Source organism: Uranotaenia lowii, chromosome 3 (genome assembly GCF_029784155.1).
Source record: "Uranotaenia lowii strain MFRU-FL chromosome 3, ASM2978415v1, whole genome shotgun sequence".
NCBI classification, from domain to species: Eukaryota; Metazoa; Arthropoda; class Insecta; order Diptera; family Culicidae; genus Uranotaenia; species Uranotaenia lowii.
Window position 1 is genome coordinate 168,690,222 of NC_073693.1, and position 15,527 is coordinate 168,705,748.

General features: G+C 33.9%; 1 protein-coding gene across 3 annotated transcripts in view; it reads left to right on the forward strand.

Annotated features, from left to right (window-relative positions):
• The first annotated feature begins 269 nt into the window (after positions 1 to 269).
• Positions 270 to 15,527, forward strand: part of LOC129753496 (potassium voltage-gated channel protein Shal) — a 784,223-nt gene continuing 768,965 nt past the window's right edge. For all 3 annotated transcript variants that reach the window (XM_055749315.1, XM_055749312.1, XM_055749313.1), the window contains exon 1: positions 270 to 2,793. The gene's annotated coding sequence lies outside the window, so the exon portion shown is untranslated. The remainder of the gene's footprint in view (positions 2,794 to 15,527) is intronic.

Here is a 15,527-nt window from a genome sequence, read left to right on the forward strand (position 1 = left end):
GAACGAGAGTGGAACATTTTTCTCAGGAAAGCCGAGCACGCTCTCGGCTCCACTTGGTTGGTGATGATCCTACCATGGATGGCAGCCAGCAGCACACATCCCATGTAGGAAGGTTGGTGAAGAGTTGCGAAGGTCCCCATGATTTTTCCTCGCTGAGTGCGGAGAGCGTGAGAGTTTTGGCCGTTTTCTTTGCTAGTGGTAGTTGTTGGCCAGTAAACGCGTTGGCCTCAAATTTTCCTACGCTTTTCCGAGCAAAATTTCCTCTTTTCGCATCAGTTGGTTGAAATTTATGCACCCGTTCGGAATCACATCTCCCGTTGGTTGGCGGATTGCTTTCTAGCCACCTGGCTGCCAGGCGGAAGGAAAATTAACTCTACACCATTGCCATTGGCCATCATTGGTGGTGCTGCTATCTTGTTGAAGAGTGAAGGAGGTGAAGATTTTCCTTCGATATACAGGTTTTCTTTTTCTTTTTCCTTCTTTCGACGGTGTGCTAGCAGTCGCCAGGCCAGGTGCGTTACTGGCTTTTGGATTTTTGTGGTGGGCATAGCTGGTGATTAGTGATTATGATGATTATCCCATGGTGAGCTGGACCAGATTGGAGTGTTCGACTTTTTCGAATGAGAATAGATCTACGAGGATGTAATAAAAAGTGAAAATTCACCTGTTTCCCGTTTGGATTTTTTCGCTGTGGTGCGGTGACAGATTGCTGGTGTTGGTGTTGTGCTTTCCCGGGCCCTATATATCTACTGTGCTGATTGTGGGACGAATGGAGGAAGTTGTTCCGGAAAATTGCCACGAATGAAAGATTTGTCTTGTGCAAAAGGGCAAGTGTGGTGTGGTGAGCTGGTGAATAAATGATAGCACTTTGTCTCCTCCAGATCGGAATTTTCGGATGCTGATTGAATTTGGGAAGTAGTTTCCATTGGTAAATCTTTGGGTTTTTTTCGGTCTTTCGTGCCTGGTATTGAGCATTGCTGAGTGAGGGTTTGCGGCAACCTGTGTGAAGAAGCATCAGCAACAGCAGACCAGACAGGCAGGATTTGTGTGTGGGTGCCAGTGATAAAGACATTGGTATGAATTTTCCCAAGGAATAGCCCCTCGTTCTCCGTTTACGAGTGCTGGTGAATTATTTACTAGTGGCGCAGAGTGCGTGAGATTAGAGCAGCTGCTGGGATACGAGGAAGAATGTGGCAATAACATCTCAATGATAACAATGTGAACAGTGAATTCTTCTTCTGCTGATGTGTAGCAATATTCTTCTGGGTACCACATTACAATCATCTGACAGCGAGTGCTGATTTTGAGCAAACACGCCAAGCTTTTAAGTCAGACCGTGCCATTTTTACTGCTTGTGAGTCAGCATCGAAAGAAAAATCAATCGAATTCAACGAAACCGATTGGCAACGGGGGCAACAAAAAAGAAAAATTGATAAAATCGTGCATAAATCACTGGATGAATTAAAGATTCGTCTGTCTCCGCGCCGTTCGAAACCAAGGATGAAACGCTAGGCAAAGAAAGCAACAACAAAAAACTTGCGGCAGTACCGTACTATTCGAAGATAGGGTTTTTCTTGTGCGGGTTCGGGTCGTCCACCAGATGAATAATAGCCGACAAAGTAAGAAAAAATAAATTCAAAAATATATATATTTTCTCGCCGCATGAGTGAGAGTGAGAAGTAGTGAAAAATCGAAGAAAATATACGAGCAATCGAAAGCGAAAACCTAGTTGTGAAAAAATAAAAAATAAGAAGGACGAAGAATCACATAAAAAAGTACCACAAAGTATGTGTTTTCTATGCGTTCGGATCAAAACCAACTCGCAGTGGTAAAGGGCTGATGTGATGTCCAAGGGCGGCAAGTTTCAAGGGAAAAGGAAAAATAGAAGAAAAACAGCATAAATCTATGTTCAAGGAAACGCAGGCTTAAGAGAGTGAATGAAGAAAAGGGAAATTAGGAAAATATAATTGTTATTGATCGGTGGAGCGCTTCGAGGTTCAACAAAAAGAAATCTCATTAAAGAGGTGAAATACCAAAGTGAAGAAGTGATTTCAACCGACCAAATTCCGAATTCGTTTTGAGGTCGTGCCAATAGCACATTTGCGTGAACGCCGAACCTATAATTAATAATAATAATACTAAAGTGTACAAAAGGAAAGCCCGCTCAATCAAACGAGTCAAGGTGGTAGAAATACTAAAGTGGCAACAATTGTGTGTCGTAGTGTTGCTGCTGTTGCCTTCCTCGTGGCGCGGCTCAACTCAATCGCCGTTCAAGGAATTTATGCTCTCGACGAAACGAGAAGAAGTAAGCCAAGCCAAGTATAAATCGTCATCGCCAGGGAATCCCCAAAAATCCACCTTCGCCAAAAGCCAGCTAGCAGCTAGCCAGCCGGTGGTGCTTGAGTGCCAGTGAATTTCCCTCCGTGCCAACGATAAAAACGTGTGTTCAACAAGAGGCTAAAAAAGACGACAAAAACGAGCATTTTTCCACACTCTTCCGTTCTTCAGCTCGAAACAAACCAATTGAGGAAAAAAATATCTTCAGTGTGTCTGTGTGAGAAATTTTCTGCCAGGAGAGCTGGTATAGTGTTGGTATATACGTATACAATCATATAGATACAGGCTGCTGGCTTTTGCTACTTCTGCTTCCGAATACTCCCTCGAGAAGCAGTTTTTCCGAGAGCAACATCACCATCATCGTCATCCGATGTTCTTCAAAGAGTGAAGAAGGAAGAAAAAATAAAATAAAACACCACGCTGACGCTTAGTGTGATGAGTGGTGATATCGCAGAGGTGCGTATTGTTAAAAATAAGTAGAATAAACTACCGATATTCAACCCCACGATTCCGTCTGTGGATCTTGGGTAGCATAATTTAAACATTCAAAATAAAACCATTATAACGAAAGAAGGAATTCCCATTTAGCTTGAAAAAGGCATACGAATATGAGAGTCATTGGCGTACAGGAATAACAAGAGTCCACTGAATTCCCACTCAGCATCGCAAAAAGGCGTTTTATGTACACTCATATGTCTACACAATACTAATCATAATCAGATACAGTTGTTGATGTTGATAATGAAAATACCAATTTAGTTTTTGAAATGAGCATTTTGCTAGTAATGCTTAGGACAGTTTGAAATAAATTATGGATTCAAAATCTTTCATAATCATTTTTTTCGAATATAGTCGTTTAATCTTTTTTTTTTTTGCATTCGCGGCTATATATCAACGTTTCAGTTGGCAGACAATTATTGAAAAATTCATCCGGTACAACTGTGTTCGATGTTTACTTTTGAGATCTAACTCAGCTCAGGACATCAGCTCAGGAGGCAACTAACTTGCCAACTAAGCTATATTATAAATCCAATTGCATAATCTTGGGTGGGGGGATGGGGGTCGGTGGTTTTGAAAGTGGTTCTGTTTTGAGTAAAATCAACGTTCTGGAAAGGTTCAGCAGGTTTTTGCTAATAATTCAAAGATTGTTGACGAATTTTTTCAATAATATCGAAAAATCAATTCGTCATTCGGCCATGATGACCGGACGCACACAGACATTTTTTTACTATTACGTGGCACTGATACTGTAACTTTTAAAATAAATCAACCTGTAATTAACAGAACCTGTAATTTTAAATTGTTTCCTTTAAAGTTAACGAAGATTCATTTATTATTACAGCAAATGTCCTGTAAAAAAGTTGTACACTAAAAATTAAATGCCACGTAATTTGTTTTTCGACCTGTAAAATTACGGTAAATGTCCTGCTCCTTTTTGTTACATGACATTTGCGTAATTTTAGAGGAAATAATTTTTGCTGTGCCGCTGCTTGTGGGCCTCGGCATAATTCAAGGTTTAATTTATCAAGAATGTACACAGCAAATTTTGTTTTGCTGGAAACCAGCAAAATTTTGTTGGTTTTGTCCCGCAGGTTTTATAGCAATTTGAACTACTGGAAAATCAATTGCTGGAAAACCAGCAAGCTGAAAAAAAAAACGATTTTCTGGAAACCTACAAATGTTCGGTTCAATTTAGTTTTGTTAGATATCACTAACTTTATTCATATCAAATACACGTAAATAATAGGAGGGATCTGAATGTTTTGGCCCATTAGTTGATTTTTTAAGTCGTTTTCCGGCTGGAAATTAACTGGAATAATTGAAAAAAAAACTATCTTGCCTCGACGCTTTTTCAAAAAATTTTGTTAGTTCATTTGTATTTTCAAGCGAATTTACAAAACTAGAAAAAAGAAAATTCATTCAGTAATATTTGGAAGTTTATATTTAAATATTTGAACGATCAACTCACCGACAAATTCTTTTAAGGGAAAAGAATTTCACCTACAAAAAAAGAAGTTCTAATTTTATCGGATCGATTGATGATTTTGCAGGTCAAGTGCAGGAAAAATCAGCGAAACGGAGAATGTCTGCTGGTTTCAAGCAAAATTTTCATTGCTGGATGTTTCCAGTTAATGCTTGACATAATGTTTTATTTGAAGTTTTGCTTTATCGCTATTCATAAGAGGGAGATTGTATTAATAACTGCGTTTTTTCTACGATCAGTATTCATTTTACCTATCATGACTAATTTTGCCTGTTATTACAAAAATACAAATGCTGAAGTCTGTTGTTATTTAAAAAAAAATATAAATCTTAAAAATATTTGAAAATATTTGGTTAAAAGCACGGACATCGTTTTAGTTTTTTTTTTTCTATGGCATGGTAAATGAGCTTTTCAAGATCTTTCGATACAAGCCTTGTAATTTTTGCTCAAATTTATGAAATGAAATAGTTTTACAAGAAATTTTAAAAACATACGCCTTTTCTGCTGCAATTTTCATCAATCTTTTTCTGCTGACTTTGACCTAAATTGATGTAATCCTTGAACGTTATGAACTGATTCCTTATTACTAGAATGGTTCAAAAACTGATAAAAAGCATTATTCGGGTTTTTGTAACAAGTTTTCCATCATAACATCAATGCGTAGTTTTTAAAAGTAAAATATTATCATGAGTGGAACTACTACCTTATAAAATAAACCGCTAGGGGCGCTACCTTACGCCTTATGTTAGGGTTACCATACGTACTCTTTTAAGAGTACATGTACTCTTTTTCGATCAAGAGATGAGCGTACTTTTCTTTTTGTGCAATTTTATGAAATGTACTCATTTTTGGTGAAAGGAATTAGACAAAATTTTGATATATAGGGGAGATAAAAGCAAAACGAGCACCCGGGGTATAATAAGCACTCCTCTTTTCACATTGTTTCAAAATATTCACCATCAGTAATTTTTTAATATTTCACTTTAGTCAATTTTAAAAACGTGTTTTAACATAAATTTGTTGACTCGGGGCGAACAGAGCACAACCAATCTAGACACGATGCAGCTTGACTTGTTTCATCTAACGATTGGCAAGATGTCGGAGAGGTAAACAGTAGACCCGAGTTCGATTCCTGTTCGAGGTAATTTTTTTAAATACCATTCATGATTGATTTATTTTATTGTTACATTATACGACTAGTAGCATCATCCGCCAAACAAAGCACCAGAAACATAACGTATGAGCGTGTGTGAATTGTTTGAATTCTACAAACAGACCTAGATTATTTTGTTATTGCTTTGTTTGATGGATCTACGTCTCACCGTTTAGTGCAAAATGCATCAATTATGAATGGTAAATAATTAAAAAAATAACCTTGACCAGGAATCGAACTCGAGTCTGCTGATTACTTTACCAATAGGCCAAATCGTCAGATGAAACAAGTTAAGCTGTAGCTTTATTATTCAGTTGACTTCATCGAGTTGAATTCACTGCTAGATTCCCCGGTAGAAAACGCTCATTGTGCCCCGATAAATAGTGCTTCTACTGCCCCAGGGGCTTATTATGCCCCTACAGTGACTGGTTATCAGGTTTGGCTTCTTCACTTTTTCAAGTTTCAACCAATTAGGCAATCGACTATTTTAGTGTCTGAACACGAAACAATGATGTTATTCACATATTATAGCTGTTCTCTATGGTAAAATAGGCGTTTTCCTAAAGGTAGCCATTATGCCCTCCCCTAGGTTAACTTATTTCATCCGATGCATGTAGATTGCATTCTTATAAATACAAGAGATTGATTTCCATTCCATCGGATATCTATTTTTATGCATTTGGTACACAACATTTAAGTTTTTCTTTTTTTGTTGGGTGTTTCAAAGGATATATGCCAATGAATATGCAATGAATTCCCGAACAGTAAACAATATGCAAAACATCAACTTGCTCAAAAGCATAGTGCACAAATATTTAAAAAGCGCACAAAGCAGCAATAATTTTTCTATATATTAAAAAAAAGCTCTATGAATAAACTTTTTTCAAATCACAGTTTTTCATCAACTTTGGTGTGCTTTCTCAGCATAATTCGAAAACTTTGAGTAATCTAACTTAAAATTCTGAGCATTTGTCATGTAAGTCACATTTCTTCCATCAAATTGGCGGTATTTGAATAACCTCTAACATCATGGTTTTTGAATAAATGACGTTTTTCTTTACAATTTTGAAATTTTTTCTTAATGTACCTACTCTTTTTGGCGTTGCAGGATATGGTAACCCTACCTATTGTCTCTCACACACGCAGTTTTTAACCCTGAATGTACACAGCACAAGACCGCTGCAAAAAATGATTTTTTGCTCCCATATGTTTTTTTCGATGCCTTTTGGGTCACCAAGCATCAGTGTAAAATTTTAAATAATTTGGTTGATTCCTGAGTTAACGCAACGCGTTTCAATTTTGTATGGACATTTTTATGGAAGAAAAAATTTTTGCACACTAAATCATCCAGAAAATTGAAATAAGCTTCATTTTTTGCTAATTTGACAAGCAGCTAAAGTTATGATCATTTAAAACTAAAAAATTGCATTCATTGATAAGTATTTAAAAATGGATTATTTTGCTTGCTAGAGCTGTTAATAATTGCATAAAATGTTTTTGCATAAGTTATATAGATCAATGAGTTCTCTGGCAATGCCAAGTAGTTTTTTTTTAGATTTATTTATTTCCATCTTTCGATTACCTACACAGCTTTCAAATAAGCAGGCCAAAACGCAAAAATTTCATAAAATAACTCTGACAATTTTTTTTTGTATAACAACGAATAATTTTTCTGGGGTACAAGTAAGGTTTCTGCTTTGTTCACATGAATTGTACTGCAACAATCAATTAACATTTGGTTATTGGAGGTGTAAAATTTCAATTAGAAATTTCCATACAAAGCTTGCAGCGGTCTAATAGGCATTATATAGACTATCCTGTAATCTTCAAAAGTTGTTCGAGTCAATATAACTTGAAGCGCATCTTCAAATCATCATTGTTTTCATTTTAATTTACTGAAAAACGGAACATTGCAAGAAGAAAAAACAAAAATTAGAGTTTAGAGAATCAGTCTTCTCTAAATAAGACAGAACTACGCAAAGTCAAAATTGGATGTCTTTGAGTAAGTAAAAAATAAACTTTGAAAGGTTGAGTTTCTGTTTTGTAAAAATATTATTTTTTAAACTTGAAAAACTTTAAAAATGGCATAAAATTGCAGTTTTCACAGTCAGACAAAACATAGTATTGAGAGCTATTAGGCAAGTTGTCAGTCAAAATGAATGATAATTTTTGGTATATTAATTCATCTGTATGAATAACTAGAGAATAGACGCAATTCTCCTAAAATCAGGCGATATTTATGTTAAGAAATTATCATTATAACAAATCACAATGCATCAGAAAATGCACGAAAAATTCATTGCTGAATCAAATGATGCACACCGCTTAGCGTTTAGTTGACGAGAAGAGCCTCAATCAACCCGATTCCCTGCCAATTCAAGCAATTTTTTCGAAACACTCAGTTGACGAGTAAAGTCTCATTTCCTCTCAATTTCTCCTAAATTGATTCATAAACTCATGCCATATGAACCAAAAAATCGTAGTACCAAATAAGTAAGCATCAGAAAAGGTACAAAAACATTTAAACATCTGTAAAACTTACTCAAGCAGACACGAATGCCACAAGGATGGTAAAGTGTCGTTAATAAAAAAAATCTTTAAAACTTACTGTACACCGCTAAATTTCTGTTCATGAATGCAATCTTAATTGCCTCAATTTCCCCTAAATACTTGCACTACATTAAAAAATGCCTTATAAAATTCGAGAATCAATCAGAGAGTGTATTGCATGCATCTAGGGGAAATATTGTCAATTGGAAATGCTCCTATGAACTGAGTGCTAAGCGAAGCTTATCAATGATGGAATAGTAAGTATTAAATGATTTTTTGTTTTTAATTTAATTTATAAATAAATTTAGGGGCAATTAAAGGAAATGAGAACTTCTCGTCAACTAAATACTAAGCGATATATATCATTCGATGAATCAATAATTTTGACATCTGATTCAATCATTTTTGTGCATTTTCTGATACTTTGTTGGAATCAATACTGCTGTTATGAAATCGCTTGGTCCTACATATTTGTACCTGGGGGTGGGGGGGGGGGGGGGATTTACCAAAATCAGTCAATATAAAGGAACGTTAATATCTGGTGAAAAAACGATCATTTGAGTGATTGAAAGGAGGGGGAGGGGTTGCAAGGGGGAGGGGAATGGTCAGTTGCAAATGAGTCTACAATATAAGCTGCACACTGCTCCTCCTTCCCCCATTAATTTCACTGAACAACATGTATTTAAAAAAAGATGAAACAAGGGATTAATAGTGAAAACTTTAGCAAAGTTTCTCTTTATACTCATTTCAATATCCTTCTACACAACTTACACATCCTTTATAAAACAACCAGCGAATCTATAATATCCTCTATAAAAATATTTTTTTATAATACGCACGTTGCTGAGAGATGAAAATGAAGAAAAAAAATTTCAAGCTATCTTATTTTTTTCCTGAGCTTCCAAATATTTGCGCTCTGATATTTTATAATTTTTCGGAAGTATTTTACTTTTCACCGAATAAGCCGATAAACTAATTAACAAACATAACTAACGAGCATTGAATTCTTCATTGAGGTATTGTATTTTACTACATCGTGATTTGGAAATTCAGTATTATTATTTTCAAATATAGAAACACAATACAGTAGTTTTTCGATTTTATCACTATTCGATTTTATCAATACTCGCCAAATTCACGCTCGATTTTATCACGGTTATGGTTTCGATTTTATCACGCTGTTTTAGAAATCATTCAGAAATTATTTTTAGGACCTTAATTTTCGTTCAAAAGCCTACAGCATTTTTGTTCATGATATTTTTTATGGTTTATGTTATGGTATAGGTATTCAATAATATGAAAATGCCATTGAACTGCTTACTTCAGCTGTATAGTGTTTAAAAAATCATCATTTGGATTTTAAAATATGTTTAAAAAGACTAAGGTTTTCTTTTCCTACATATGAAAAACAATTGATTATCTGCCCATAAAGCAAATTTCGAGAAACACACTTTAAAAGTTCAAGTTGAGCAAATTTAATTTTTATATAAATATTATAAATTATATAAATATTATAAATTATATTATAAATAATTGTTTAAAGACAATAAAAATACCTTTTTCCACTTTAATTTTTAGTTTCGCCAAATTCACGGTTTCGCCATATTCACGGTGAAATTTTTTTTGACCGTGATAAAATTGAGAAAATACTGTATAGAAAATCAACACTTTAAATATAAATTAAGTAGAATATCCGATAATCGAAATCAGTTTCTGAATATGAAGCTTCTGGAAACTTATTTAACTTCATTTGCTCTTGAATTTAAGGTTATCATTCAAAATTTTCAATTTTAGTCGTACTACAACAAATAAATTATAAAAAAAAGTAATTAGTCTTTTTTATTGTTCATGTACATATGTATCTACACATAATTCTTAATTTTTTTAAATAATTTTGAATTATAAATAAAAAAATGAGATGAAGGGGTAATTCTGAAAGTTAATACTTTTCTTTAGTGAAGAGTCTCAATCATTTACAATTGAAATAGCCAAGCTTTCAGATTCAGAATATCAAACCTTTAGCTAAATTTTAACTTAAAACTTCAATACGATTGTGTAGATGAGCTGAAAGCAGTATCGGTGACATAATTGCTGTAGATCTTGGAATCCAGGGGTATTTTGGTTAAAAATTACTAAAAAATCTTCTGACTGTTTAGTATGATAGATTGCCTTGTTGCGTGAAATGATAAGGGGATAATTTGAATTCACAAGGGAAAAATTGAAAACGAGGTAAACTGATTTTGGAAAATTTTTGCGACCCAAACTCGATTTTTTTGTCAGATTTTTTCTCTCCCTTCTTATTTTCTGGCATTTAGTAATTTAAAACTAAGCAGTTTAGAGTGAAATCGATCAATGATAATTGAGGAAGTAACTAACCTACATGAACAAAAAAAATGTAAAATCTTTACATTATCCTTCCAAAAAGTTCCCGCAAAAAAAAACAATACAATTTTTCTTCTAGATAATCTTCGTATTTTACAAAACTAACTTCTATAATTTTTTCTCATGGTAAATAACTTACAGTCTTCATGAAAATTGATCATTAAGCCTAAACCTTTTTTTTAATCTTTTTGATATTTTACACTTTTGCTAAAAAGTGCACAATTTTTTTCAATAAACCTTGTATTTTCAAAATTTTTACCGAAAACAAGAACTGATAAAAAAAATACAAATTTGCATTTAGTGCTATTAGGTAAATAAGTCAAACTTAATTTTCAAATTCTTTGCACCTTGTAAAATGTGAATTTTGTTTCCTTGTGTTATAGTTTTTAATGCAGATTTTGGGTTCTGGAGATGAATTTGAATCTCTATCGCCAACACCAATTCCTTCATATTAAAATAGCTTTTATAAATACTTTTTGTTCCTTTTTGGCTCTAAAAAATCATAGAGAATGCCATGTAAACGCAAGTGAAATTAGCACTACTTTAGATTGTAAAATAACGTTAGCATTAGAAATCTGATATGACTTTATAAAGTTTACAAATTCTCAATGAACTAGCTGTAAACAAAGGAAAAAACAGAATTTTAAATTCAAATTATTATTAAAATTTCAGTTATGTATTAGTTTTTTATTCTTAAAGTAAAGTTTTATTAGAATCATTTTTCCTGATGCTGAATTGATAATTTTCAATCGATTTAAAAAATATTTTGAAATACAAAAAAAAAACTTATGGAAAGCTTTTCGCTGCCCAAAACTTCATCAAAAATGAATTTAATGCGGCATCAACACTTGTTGTTTATAACGATTGAATTTGTTTAGTGAAATATGAGTGACTAAAAGATAAAAAGAAAGATTAGAAAGTTAGACGGTCAATTGAAGTCATACGTGTCTAAGAAACTGATGCCTACTGAAAAACTGATCACTCCGATGGATAATTTGCCCAAAATTTAAATTTCTTACAATAAACGCAGTTTAACACTTGAAGGCCAAAAGTTTTTTTTACTTCTTAGAGCGATAAAGATCTGTTATTCCATTAAACATGGTTGAAATTTTTAAAAATAAAGAAAATTGAAAATCACACGATTCCGTACGTTTATAGTTTAATGATTGTTTTTACTGTTTCCTTCTAAATTTGAGCAAATAATAAAGAAACTGCATATTAAAGGAAATTAATGTATGACGACAGCAGAATAAATATTTCAAGTATTTTGTATTATAACCATATTCACCCTCCTAAGTGACTTTTTCCATTTTGTCATTTCATAAAAATTCAAAACAAAATCAAGAATTTAGAAGCTCTGAATTTGATGCAAATATAAAATTTATTACGATTTTCTCGTATTAATTTAGGCATATCAGGGAAATTAATGACAGTTTAAAAAAAAAGTTGTCCTTACATTTTATTAATAGCGAATTAGAAAACAACACACTTTTGTTGAGTTACTTATCAACAAAAGTTATTTGGTATAATTTAGTCCAGTGAATCGTAAGTTACAGCTGCTTGAGTTTGGGAGACCGACTTTTTTCAATATTGAACCTTTTGTGATAAATTAACTTTATTGTAGAATAATCACCCCCACGGAGTGGAAAATTTTGAAAATTCTAAAACACATCTACTAAGAAAAGTTCCAACTTTTAATAGAAATTTTAACTTTTGTGGGTTTTTTATAACGGTTTATTGCCACTTGGGGGGGTGATTACCCCGATCACCCCCCCTCCCCACCCATAGGACCGCGCCTGACTTGAGTCCTGCTGGTGAGCCGTTGTATCTTTTTCGAAAAATTCATGATATTTACGACTTATGTTCTTTCGTTCTTTGATACCTCATGTTTCTCTAATTCTTTTCATCACCTACGAAAATGTGATACTTTGTCATTTGTTTTAACGATTTTGTTTAACATATTGATTCATTTTAGGGGAAATCGGGGTGATTGAGGCTCTAGGAGAAAAGAGGCACAATAAGCCACTTGACGTAGTAAAACCTCAAATTGGAGTACACTAATCGATTCAGTCGCCATTTTTACATAAATAAGTAGATATAGTTAAATTGATTTTTTTGTACCAAGGTAGATTGCTACAATCGAAATTACAGGGTGACAAAAAAGTCCGGTCACACAGAAAAATCTCAATATTCCAAAGAATAAGAAGAATATCAGAATCTGACTTTCATAGCTTTATTCAGTAACTCATCAAGATACTTCACAAACGATATCTCGGAATTACACCACCTTTCTCTGATCGAACCAGCTTCAGACGTCTCGGAAAGTCGTCGCAAGCGGCGCGCACGTCCGGTCTCGTATAATCTTTTTCAACCTTGGAGTTCTCACAGACCTTGGTCGTCCAGACCGTGTCTTGTCATCGGTGCCTTTGGTCTCTAAGTATCGATTTATGATATGGTACACGAATTTCTGGTTGATTACGAGCGGTTTTAGGTGTTTGAATATGTTGAATATGTGTCCGGGTTTGTACTCCTCACCACCAGAGAGATGCAACGTATAGGCTACAAGCGACCCAAAAAAAAAGTGTGACAGGACTTTTTTGTCACCCTGTATTCCTTAGCACATAAAAAATATGGGAAATCGGCCGGAATTAGACGTTTATAGTCATTTTATCAAAAAGTTGTGCAGACCATTCCATTCTTTGTTTTTTTTTTTGCATAAAAAATTTTGTTTACCTTTGAATCTATGCAGCAGCACCATTAGGCTTATGTTCAATTTAGTTATATTGAAAATTGTTCATTTAAGTTTTTAGAGAATATCAATTCAATGGCTTTATGAGTCCATTCCGGTACACCAGGGTTGGACGGCGATATTATCATAAAATTGTCAAAAAAATACCATCCAAACAATTAAACATTTGAACCCTTTTCTGTATATCTTTTCCTAATTCTACCATAACCTTCTGGCATCTCTCGAAAAATTTGTCAATTTGATTGCATTAACACTAAGTTTACGGATGAACAAAAGCATTTTCAATTGAAAGCAATATTTCAACAATTTTTAGGAAGTTTGAAGCCATACATCATGGAAGAAACATTTTCTTATGTGTACCAGAGACATTTTTTCAATCTAGGTCGTGTAAATGTTCACCGGACTTAAGAGGAAAAAAAAACAGTCGAAAACAATGTTAAACAAACGATCGCTAAATTGCCTCCTTTAGTGGATTATTCCTAAAGTGAGGGACGCCACTGTCTCGGAAGGGATTATAGAGATCTACCTATCTACTCGGTAGAAGATAGCGCCACAGCCAAATGAATAAAAGAAGAATAAATGCGATATAAAAAAATGTATAAGGCGATCCACGGAATGGAATTTATTTTAGGAAAATTAGCATGATCAGCACGATGAAAGACCCTGTTGTTGTTGTTATTGTATTTATTGATGTTATTGTTATTGTTGTTACTTTTTTCGAAAAATGCGGTTGGTTGCTGCTGCTGCTTCTGGTGATGGTGGGCAGTCAAAATTTACCCCAAATGAGATGTGTTTATCTGCCACCATTACCTATAAATTTTCCTGCGCGCCGTTCGGCTCGACTGACTGCAGTTTACCGAATCCCCACATTCATATATTTCTCTTTTAGAGATTTTTTTTCATTCACTGTTTGTATGACGTTTCATCTTCAGACTGTTTAGTCGAAGGCGGTAATTTGCGTCGATTTGTTGATGGAAATGAATGGAAAATTTTATTTTCGATTTATCTAAACTCACCGGGTGAGTTATACTTCGAGGTGATTGCACAGCACATGTAGGTCAAACATTTTTTTTCTGGAATCAATAATTTGCACTGACGAGATGACCTAAAGCTTAGTTCTTTTAGAAATGGGACACTTTCTTTTGCTTATAGCTCGTTAACTAGTAATCGGACATTCAAAATTTTGACAGCATTTTGCTGCCTGTGAAAAGTACTATCCGACCTATTTTTTTCAAAATTTTAAATTTACGCGTTTTTGAGATATTTACGATGCAAGAAAAAATGGAAAAAATAATTTTGCACACTTTCCTTCAAAATCCATCATAATCGAATTGATGGCTGACAAAACCGTTGACTATTCAAAGAATTAATGTGTGTGAGTGGTGGAAAAGTATGCAAACACTGTCAAAAATGTCCACAAAGTTCAAATCAAGCATTGAGGTGAAAAACATGATCAACAACTATGATTAAGGGTCATCTGGAAAGTCAAGTCTCATACCAGCATTTTTAATTTGGAATAAGCGAAAAACTAAGGGTGGATCGCTGAAATGTCCAAAAAAAATTTCTCCGATAAGCTGAAAGTGTTGCCTTGTTATGAGTCAATCAAACCCAACCTCAAAAAATAATTTTTTGCTACTTCCAGAACTCGTAAGCTGTACAGCCAGCACAGAGACAATGGGAAAGATGATGTTTGATTAACGACAAAACTTATGAAATACCCTATTTACAACAAATTACAGCATTTGAATCCTATACCATGTCTGCTCGTGGCAAGGTCCCGAGCATATCAAAGAATGTATTTGCTAGTTGTTTTGTATAAAATAAAATAATTTGCCCAAATTCTGCTCCTGTGAAAAAAAAAAACAACAATTTTCAAAACGAAAACTTTGCTTTTCGCTGTTTTTTAAAGCCTAAAAAGAGTAATCTTGTATGTACACTTCACAACCTCCGATCTATACTAACCAATTATACTTGAACTTCAATCTAATGATGGTTTCACTTCGTTATTGTCAGATTTTGCCAGCGGAATTTGCATTAAAAACGCTTTAAAGTTGCTAAAAATAATCAAGTTTTGTTTATTTCGAAACAGCTTTATCACTAAATTGCCCTCAGTTTCTTTTAAAAGAGAAGTATTCAACCGAAAAGTAGCAGAAATTAAAGGAGAAGGTTGTAGCAATCTAAAATTCAGATAAGGCGAAGTATAAGTTTGAAAAACTGATCAATATCATGAATGAAAAAAGTGTGCGCCAGCCGATGGGAGGTACCAAGAATAAAGTACATTTTTTTCTTACAAAAAAAGATAAATATTTTTTTTCAAATTTTTTCATGAATTATCATAAGATTACCTTCATTTCCTCCATAGAAAGTATTTA